The 10,790-nt window shown below is 37.6% G+C and overlaps 2 pseudogenes; one reads left to right on the top strand and one right to left on the bottom strand.

Annotated features, from left to right (window-relative positions):
* The first annotated feature begins 7,446 nt into the window (after positions 1-7,446).
* Positions 7,447-8,242, top strand: LOC138142541 (SAGA-associated factor 29 pseudogene; annotated as a pseudogene).
* A 263-nt stretch (positions 8,243-8,505) lies between these two features.
* Positions 8,506-10,790, bottom strand: part of LOC138142606 (sulfotransferase 1A1-like) — a 2,594-nt pseudogene continuing 309 nt past the window's right edge.

Here is a 10,790-nt window from a genome sequence, read left to right as displayed (position 1 = left end):
AAACTGTCCATCTCACTTTCTCTGATCCTTTCTATCCCTTATTTTGTCATGAATTTTACTTCTATTCATAGATCTGAAAGGTAATTTCCCTACCAAGTTTCTCTAATTTGTTTATGATGTGACCTTTTATATCTAGGTCATGAATCCATTTGGAGCTTATCTTGGTAAAAGTTATAGGGTGTTACTCTAAATCTAATTTCCTCCATTCTGCCATTGAATTTTCCTAGCAGCTTTTTGTCAAATAGTGAGTCTTTACATTAGTAGGTGGGGGTTTTGTGTTTATAGAATACTAGGCTAATAGATACATTAGCTTTTGTGTGCTGTGTACCCAGTCTGTTCACTGATCAGTTTCTCAATTTTTAAACCAGTACCTAATTGTTTTCAGAATATCTGATTTGTACTATAGTTTGAGATTTGGCACTGCCAGACCCCTTTTCTTCCTACTTCTTTTTATTATTTCTCTTGAGATTCTTGACCTCTTTGCCTCTACATGAATTTCATTATTTATTCTAATTCTATAAAGTTCGATTTGTATGGTATTGAGTATTTTAATTTACGTAGCATTGTCATTTTTATTATACTGACTCATTCAACTAACAAGCAATTTATGTTTCTCCAATTATTTGGTTCTTTATATTTCTATTAACTGCAGTTTACAGCTATATTAATGTAGTTCTTTCTGTATGTTGGTAGGTAGACTCCCGTTTATTTTATACATTGTGTAATTATTTTAAATGGAATTTCTCTTTTTTTTGTCTTCCTCCTGTTTTTTTTTTTTACATTACATAGAAATGCTAATTATTTGGTGGATTTTATGACCTGAAAGTTTGCTGAAGTTATTGTTTCAATTAATTTTTAGTTGTCTCTTTAGGGTTCTTTAAAGCCACCATTGTATCATCTGTAAAATTTGATAATTTTCTTTCATCTTACTTGGGGTGATTCCTTCAATTTCCTTTTCCTCTCTTATTCCTATATCCAGCATTTCTAGCATTATGTCAGATAAGTGTTTGACAATGGACATCCATCCTTGTTTCAACCCAGAATTTATTAGAAAGGATTCTTGTTTATCTACATTTTATATAATGCTATTTCTTGCTTTTATACAGATGCTATTTATCATTTTGAAGGGAGGTCTATTTATTCCTGTATTTTCTATTATAACAGAAATGGCATTGCATTTTGTCAACAGATTTTCCTGCAACTATTCATTTTTGTTGATTTTTTTTTTTATTAATAAGGTCACTTATGTTTATTGTTTTCCTGATAGTAAACTGGCCCTGCTCTCCTCATATATTTCAGCCTGACCATAGTATATAATCCTCATGATACATTGTTTTTGTCTCTTGGACAATTTTGCATTGATATTCATTAAGCATATTGATTTATAGTTTTGTTGTCTGGTTTAATTCTCATTGATTTTTTAAAAATCTAAACCAAAATTATGTCATAGAAGGGATCTGATATGTTCTCTTCTTTTGCTTTTAGAAAAAATAGCTTGTGTGTTATTGGAATGAAATATTCTATGCATGTTTGATAAAACTCAGTTGTGAATCCTTTTGGTCCTGAAATTTTTTTCTTTGAAAGTTTACTTATGGCTTAATTTTTTCCTCTGAATTTGGGTTACTTGAATCCTCTATTCCTTGTTCTGTTGATTTAAGTTTTTCATATGTTTGTATATGTTAATTTATTTCATTTAAGTTGTAAGCTTTATTCAAATATAGTTGGGTAAAATAATTTCTAATAAAATCTTTTATTCTTCATTTATTATAAATGCATTTTTTTATTTTTTACATTGGTAATTTGATTGTCCTTTTGCTTTTTAAGAATCAAATTAGATAATGGTTTGTCTATTTTATTATTCTTTAAAAATATATTTTAGTTTCATTTATTGTTTCAATTTCAATGTTTCAACTTTTTTAACTTCTACTTTGATTTATAGAATTTGCATTTAGATGTTTAACTAGATTTTTAAAATTTGTTGATTTTCTAGTATTTTTAGTTACATTTCCAACTCATTTATCTGTTCTGTATCTTTTTTGGTTAATGAAAATGTTTAGACATATAAATTTTCCCCTAAGAACTGCTTTGGTTACACCGCCAAATTTCAGTACATTGTCTCATTGCTGTCATTGTCTTTAATGAAATTATATATCATTTCTATGGTTTCTTTTTTGACCCAAGTATTCTTTATGTTTAAATCATTTAATCTCTAGTTGATTTTAATACTTTTTTCAACTTTTATCTAATTTTTTATTGCATTGTGATGGGTAAAGAATGCATGTGATGTTTCTGCTTTTCTTAATTTGTGTATGAGGTTTTTTATATCCTAAGGCATGACAGACTTTTTGTAAAAGTGTCATATGCAACTGAGAAATACATATGGTCCTTTCTTTTTTCATTTAGCAATCTCCAGAGGTCTATCATATCTATTTTCTAATTTTTTTCAGGTTTTTACAAACATTTTTTGTTTGTTTATTTTTTTGCTTTTTTTTTTTTGGAGGGGAGAAGGGAGGGCAATTGGGGTTAAGTGACTTGCCCAAGGTCACATGGCTAGTAAGGGTTAAGTGTCTGATTCCGGATTTGAACTCAGGTCCTCCTGACTCCAGGGGTGGTGATCTATTCACTGTGCCACCTAGCCGACTCCTCTTGTTTATTTTTAAAATTAGATTTATCTAGGTCTGATAGGGGATAAAATATAGTTTTATATTTATTATTTTAGTTTTACTGTTTATTTTTCTTATAGTTATTTTTTCCATTAAGTATGTAAAAACTATACTATTTTGTACATACATGTTAACTATTGGAATAATTTCATTGCCTATATTATCTTTTAGCAAGGTATAGTTATCCTCTTTATCACTTCTAATTAAGGTTATTTTTTGCTGTTGCTTTCTCTGAGATCATAGTTGTTATTACTCTTCCTTTTTTATGTGTTCAGCTGATGAATAATAGATTTTGATTTTATTTCTTATTTTAACTCTCCATGAGTCTTGTTTCTTGTAAACAACATATTGGTGAGTTCACTTACAAACTCATTTTGCTAAATTCTTTCATATTATGAGTGAGTTTATCCCATTTACATTCACAGTTATGAAAACTAATTGTTTCTTCCCCACCATCCTATTCTTTTATGTTTTTTCCCCCTTTTAATACTCCTTTCTTTTTATTTCAATTTGTTACCCTTTCTTTTTCCCCCTTTTAATCTTCTTTTCTTTGTCCACTTTCTAAGCTTAAGGTTTATTTTGCTTATGACTAATCCCTCACTAAATTTTGTTGTTATTCAGTCATTTCAATTTACTTGACTCATCACGACTCCATTTTGGGATTTTCTTGGCAAAGATATTGAAGGTAAACAGGGTTAAGTGACTTGCCCAAGGTTACACAGCTAATAAGTATGTGAGGCCAGATTTGAATTTAGGAAGATGAGTCTTCCTAACTTCAGGCCCAGTACTCTATCCCCTATGACACCTACCTACACAGAGTTTATCCTCTTTCCTACTCTCCTCTGGCCCCCTTCTTGTTTTGTTTTTATTCTTGTTGAACTTAGTGTATTTTCCTACTCCAAACTCTCTCTGTCTTTGTGAGTGCCCTGCCCTCTTTTGACAAGATTTGATGAAAATGAAGTTTAAGTGAGTACTGCTCCCCCCACCAAACTCCTTTCATATTCATATATAGTATAATGTTAATGGGATTTAAGATCTTTCCCACCCATTAATAGGCTTCAGGTGGAGTCCATTAGAGGAGGCTTGCTTGTAGGAAGGCTTTCACACCTTTTGCTAATTTCTAATTAGGCACTGAGTCAGGAGGGTTGTGCTTCTTTCTGGCTCTGAGAAGTGTGTATATATTTTAAGTTGGTATTTTGCTTTGGGGACTTGCTTATGAGAAGGATCTTGTGATTCCCTGATCAAGATTCTGAATGGCCATGTGTTCAGAGCTCCCTGATTGCTCAGATATAAAGGCTTTCTTGATCCAGGGATGTATGTAATATTAGCAATAATAAATAGCAATATTGCTTTGATTCAGGCAGTCAGAGCTCTGTCTGTTGGTCTTTATTTCTCTGCTTGTATTTTCTCTGTATTTTTTCTGAAGTTCAGGGTGCTTATTTTTGCCCTGAACTAGTGAATGTAATTTTAAGAAAATTGTTGACCCCTTAAATGGCAGTACAGTAGTAGTACTTCCTAGTAAAGCAGATGGAAGAACCTGTGCTATCAGCCATCCTGGGTATGTCAGTAGGGTTGTCACTACATGTAGTTATACTTGCATATCCTGATTATGCATTAACAAGTAGCTGGAGTTGGATAAGGAAATGGCAAACCACTCTAGTATCTTTGCCAAGAAAACCCAAGTAGAGGCAGAGTAAATAATCAGAAAAAAGGGAAGGAGCCAAAGGTTTGAAAACCTCTGAAGAAAAGTTTTCAGGAAAGAACCATAATTTGGGGCTACCCTGATGCAGAGATGTAATGTTAATGGAATAGGAAGATCTTCCCTGTCCATTAATAGGCCTATGTGACTATGTGTGCCCCTTTTCCTTTGGAACAGGAGCCGTCTTCCCAGGTCTAAAGGTACACAGGTATTTCATTAACAGCTGTGATATATACTGAGTCACATAGAGCCCACTGGGGGAGGAACTTGCCTAAGGAGGAGCTTGCTTAGGGGTGTAGCAGCAAGCACCCCAAGCATCCCCAGGGTTGCTGCCAACACAGGTTCTTGGATCTGCTTTGATAAAGGAAAGCAACTCAAAATGGGTTAACAAGCTTACTTTAATCAGTCAAATATGTATCGTTTACCTAGTTCAGTGGAAAAAGGTCAGCACCCCGAACTTCAAAGTATACAGGCAGAATTATCAAGACAGAGAATCAGATCAAGTAGACAGATTTCCAAACTGTCCAACCATTACATCCATACCAAATCAACATCTGGGTTTTTCAAAGCTGGGGGGCTCTCAACAGCAGGTTCCCAGAGTCTCATCTGATCAAATCACAGACCACTTCTCAAAGTGAGCCCCAAAACAAAGCCTCAAATCAGGCTTTATTTAGCCTGCTCCTGGCTCAGAGAATGTAACAATCTTCTGGACCCACTGGCCAATCAAAAAGTATCTACTGAAAAACAAGCCTCCCACCCCAGGGTCCAGGTGCACTTTAGCCTAGGGGCAGGGAAGATCTTTAAATTTGCATTTCCATTAGAAGGGGGAAGCTTGCTTACAGGGAGGCTTGCTTGTAGGAAGGCTTTCACACCTTTTGGTACTAAGCTAATTAGGCACTGAGTCCTGTGGGTTTCAGTGTCTTCTGGCTCCGAGTTATTAGTTGAAAACTATATATACTGGAAGGTTGGTATTTTATTTTGGGGGTTCACTCATGAGAAGGATCTTTTGATTCCCTGGAAGGGACACTGAGTAGCCATTTAAGAGCCCCCTTCTCTCCCCCCCCCCCCCCTACTCAGATGCTGGTGCTTTCCTGGTCTGGTGGTGTATGTAGGTGGTTGTATTACTTTGTTCAGACCCTTGGAGTTGGATTCTATCTTGGATACTCACTTCTTTCTACTTATATGTCTGTTAATTAAAGGCAGATTGCTCACTCCTTTAAAGCTGTCTTTCCCGTAGAAAAGCAGATGAAAGAACCTGTGCTAGCAAGTCATCTTGTGTGCTAGTGTGGTTGCTAATAAAAGAGGTCATCCCCTTCCAGTGCTTCAACACTTATGATTCTGTGGCTGTGTCTTTTTGCCTCTAGTGCTTAGAACAGTGCCTGGCACATAGTAGGCATTTAAATGTTTATTGAACTGAATTTTTCCCAACTCTGGCTGCCTTTCTTTCTTTCAGGTACTCAGAGGACTTCTGATTCTTCATCACTTTCACTAATGAAAAACATGAAAGAATGTTATTATTATTATCATCAATTATTCAATAATTATTAAATAAAATCATATTATATTGAATCCTTATTCATCATTAATAAATACTTATTAATTTTATTGATACCAATAATAGCCTGAATAAGATACAATATAAATATTATATATATAATATAAGATATAAATAAGATTTGTAAAGTATTTTACCTATTATCCCACTTGATCCTTTCAACAATTTTGTGAAGTAGGTTCTATTAGCATCAACATTTTACAGATGAGGAAACTGAGGCTGAGAGATTGAATGTTTGCCCAAGGTCACATTGGTAGTAAGTATCTGAGGAAGGATTTGAATTCAATAACCTATTTACTGTACTAGCTGCCCCTATCCAGGAGCTGATATCCTCCTTTGCAATGGTAGGCTGAGAAAATAATTCTTTTCCTGTGAATGAGTTTTTTTACATTGTTTTTGGTTAAACATTTGCATTTTGAACCAAATCTCTAATTATCCTGATAAAGAAATGCTGTGCACTAACAACCAGGTGGAGAATTAGTTTTTGTTCCTGAAATCACACCATTGTGACTTTCAAGACTTATCTTGACTGTATGCCTGATTTAATCAACATTGGTTACTGGGCAGGATGGGCAGGTCCAATTGTTTGAGAGCTGAATCCTGTAATCATAGCATTATAGATATTGTGCTGGAAGAGACCCTTGAAGAGAACCCCATCAGATATGATTCCCTCATTTTATAGATAAGAACACTGAGGTCCAGAGAGGTTTTGACATGACCAAATTCACACAGCTAACTAGTGCAGAACCAGGTCTTTTATTTTGAAAATTTGAATGGGCATAGTACCAGGGCAAAAGATTGACATCAATACTGATTATAGATACTGTAGAATTAATAAGGCAACAGAGAAAAGCTATTGATTTGAGCTGAAAGTGTCCAAGTGATAGTAAACATCCTCAGTTATTCAAATCAGTCCCCTGGTTCACAAGTTGTCAAATAAATATTTTTTGGATGTATGATGCAACACGTAATGATTATGGAGATTATTGAAGGTGTTAGATTTACCTGACTAGACTTTCCTTGATCATAAACTCCAGACTTCACTTTGAGTGTGTGTGTGTGTGTGTGTGTGTGTGTTTACACTCATGAAAGAGATGATGTAGAGTGATGGGTAAAGCTCAGAACTGAGTCAAAAAATCTCCTGGGTTCAAATCCTGCCTAAGATACTGGATGTGTGTCCTTGGGATGGTCATTTAATCTGCCTAACCCTCAGTTTGCTCATCTATAAAATGGAAATAATAACTACCTTTTAAAGTTACTGTGAGGATCAAAGGAGCTTATGTATATATGTAAAACACTTTTGCAAAGCTTAAAAATTCCATAAAAATGTAAGCTAGGATAAAAGAAATACAAATGGAGATGGAGTTAGAGGATCCAAGTTGAAAACCTGATCCTCATGTGTGCTATCCTTTGTGACCATGGACAAATCACTTGCTTTTATGTGCCTCAGTTTACACATCTGTTAAAACGAAATGGTTGGGTTGTATGACCTCTATTCTAAGTTCCCTTCCAGCTTGTCCTTGGAAGCCGTATTTGCCACAGCCATGGCTTTGGTGTAGGCAGACTCCCAATATGCTGAACTACTCACAGAGCTCCATCAACTGATCAGGCAAACTCAGGAAGAATGCTCTGGAAGTGAACCTAACCTGATAAATATCCAGTAGACCATGATTGAATGCAGATAGAAAACAATATCTCACCTATTGCCGGACAAAGCTTCGAGGGCAGAGCTCTTGATAAGATTGAGATCAAGACTCTGTTAGAAGAAAGGCACATTGCGGCTAAAATCGAGGGATTGTACAATGGTTCAGAACCTCCACGGAAAACAATGCACCAAGGGCTGCTGATGGGAAACCTGGGGACAAGCCTCCACCCCTGTGTGGGGCCATTCCAGCTTCAGGGGACTACGTGGCCAAGCCAGGCGATGAGGTGGTTGCTCGAATCAAAGTTGTGGACAGGGATGAGTGGTGGATTCTGGCAGAAGTGGACAGTTACAGTCATGCCACCAATAAGCATGAGATGGATGACTTTGATGAAGAAGGCAAAGAGAGACACACCTTGAGACAAAGATGTATTGTCCCACTCCCACAATGGAAGGCCAATCCAGAGACAGACCCTGAAGCTTTATTCCAGAAGCATCAGCTTGTTCTGGTATCATACCCCCAAACCACCTGTTTCTACAGGGCTTTGACTCACACTCCCCCGCGGCCCCAGGAAGACTACTCTGGCCTGTTCAAAGACACCTCCTATGCACAAGGCTATTCTCCTCCTCTCCGTGTGGCCCAGAGGTATGTTGTGGCCTACAAGGAACCCAAGAAGAAGTGAAGTTGGGTTCGACTGAATCATGGACTTCCGTTACCTTGCCTTTGTTTACCTAACTCTTCTGCTATGCCCTTTGCAGGGGGGAATTAATGTACCATTCTCTTCAGACAAATAAATATGTCCCTCTCCCCCACATCATCTGTTTCCAGGCCCTAATTTCCTCAGACTTCAGTCCCCTCCTCAAGTGAGAACTGGGAGCTATGTATACTATCATTTGGTTCTAAGGGTGACTCATGAACTAGGGTGTAAATCATTTTATTTTTTAGACTGAGACAATGTTTACAATAGGTAAGCAGAATAAACTCTTTTTAACACTAAGATTGAGGTATTTTTTTCCTACTAGAATTGTAGGGGAGCTAATTTTACATGCTGAAAAAGATTATTAGAAGACTAGAAAAATTTGGGGCTAGTGCAGAAGTATGGGTTAATGACCCTCTCTTCCTGTTACCATTCAGAGCTCAGTACAAAAGTGAAGGTCTGAGCCAGCCATCTTCTTTTCATAATCAGCATCAAACCTCTCATTCTGGGCTACAGTGAAGGTGTTCTTCCAGTCTCCCGTAGTACCTAAGAGAATAGAATAATAGATAATATACCATGAGTAAAGCTACTTTCTTCTCCTTTAACTCTGCACATGTCTAGCTTGACACAAGCTGCTTAGCTCTAGAATCTTCCCTCTGGCCCTCCCACCCTATATTCTTATAATCACTTGCCTGTCTGCTATCTTATCCCAAGAATGCAGGCCTCTCTCGGAGCCCTAGCTTCTGTTCAATTCCATTTTCTACTCTTAGTGACTTTCAGTACATGGGCCCCTCCCTTTCATAGAGCTTACCCTTCCTCATGAAGGGAGGGATGGAGAGGTCCATGATTTCACTGGGGAGGGTGCTATGGTTGGTCATGGGGTTCTCCTTCATCTTCTTGAAAGATGTCTTTTGGACAATTTGATCTAGGATATCCTCTGTCTGTGTCCATCCCAAAAATTCTGAGATCTTCTGAATTTCCCTGTTGGGATCCTGGAGAATGGTGACAGTTTGAGGAGAATTTCAGTTTGGGGGCGTTGTCAAACCCTTGTAGGGATCATAGGATTGTGACTAGAGTTGGAAACAACCTCAGAGGCCTGCTCAAACTTTTCCCTTCATTTTACAGATAGGGAAACTGAGGATAAGGGAGGCAAGTGACTTGCCCAGTATCATACTGATAGTAAGCATCAGAGGTAGGATTTGAACCTATTCTGTTGACACAGACAAAAATTAACTCCAGCTTTCACTAAATCTGATGAAGGACTAGAGCATTGGGGTTGTCCACTTTAGTAATCTATACTGGCTTATATCAGTGTTCAGTGAGCCAATATTAATCTGTCCTAGATTTGAGCCACAAAAAACTCTCTGACCCTTGGTTAGAAAGTCTTTTGGAGAAGATGGGTTGAAAATGATTGGAATAGAATTACTGGATGAAGATTTAAGATGGAGGTCTTGGCATGGCCTTCCTAGGCTGGAAGGATCATGGCAAGGTGAGAAGTGTATAGAAGATTCTCCTCTTGTTTACAGCCTAAACTCTCAATACCTGCCTGTAGTTTGATAGTTTGTACAGGTGTGGGGAACAAAGATAGGAGAGTGTGGGCTCAGGATTTCCTGGTGAGAAATGTTTTCCTAGAGACATTGACAGGCAATGGAAGATGTTACTTAAAAAGATGGGGAAAGTCTTGCCTTCTTCATGTCTTCATAGAAGAGGGAGAGAAGTGAGTGCCACTTCCTCAACTCCCACCATTCTTGTACGTGTTGGTACCAGGAGCCATAGGATACTCATTAGAGAAAGAAGAAGAATGAAAACCTAGCCCCATTCTGCCCCTTTGTCCACACCGTCCTCTTTAAGCACCTTCCGTCTGACTCCCTGCTGAATCATACCTTACCTTTCTCAGTCATAAAATTCTCCAGAAAGTCTTCCCAGGTCCCAGGATCAGGTTGTATCTTTGCCATCTTATGGAAGTTGAAATAGGAGACTGCCACATCCTTGGCATTTCTTGCCATGTAGATGATCTGGAGTAGGGAAGGAAAGGTCTCACACAGCCTTGTCAAGAGTAGGGATTTGTTCTTTCAGGCATTCTCTATTAGTTCTGATTATTCATATACTAGACAGGTTGATAATAAAATCCTTTCTCTCCCCCCCCCCAAAAAAAAAACCCTCAAAAAACAAAAAATACTTAGAAGAAGTGTCTTTGTTTGTACATAGAATTTTCTTCAGTGCCCACGTTCCTTCTGTCCTTGGGAGTCTGGTACGGCTGGTAACTCCCTGCTTCATTCTGCCTTGCATCTTTACCCATTTACCTTGATTTTCCGATCCAGCAAAGCCTGAGGGAGCAGTGACAGAGGCAGGTGGGTCTTGATTAGTCAAGGTGCAGGTGTTTCCTTTAGAACCTCCATGCCTAAGACAGACAGTGAGTGGAGTTAGTAGAGGCAGCTAGGAACATAATTTTTCCAAGTCTTTCCTGGCTCAGCCAACAGTACAAGCAGTGGGCCTCATTCTATTTTTCCTGCCTCCTTCCTCTGTACATCTT

The sequence above is a fragment of the Petaurus breviceps genome, unplaced genomic scaffold (assembly GCF_028583685.1).
Source record: "Petaurus breviceps papuanus isolate PSGF00001 unplaced genomic scaffold, PetGlider_PUasm1.0 90594, whole genome shotgun sequence".
Lineage (NCBI taxonomy): Eukaryota > Metazoa > Chordata > Mammalia > Diprotodontia > Petauridae > Petaurus > Petaurus breviceps.
The sequence above is the reverse complement of the archived record's forward strand: the minus strand, read 5'-3'. Positions and strand labels throughout refer to the sequence as shown.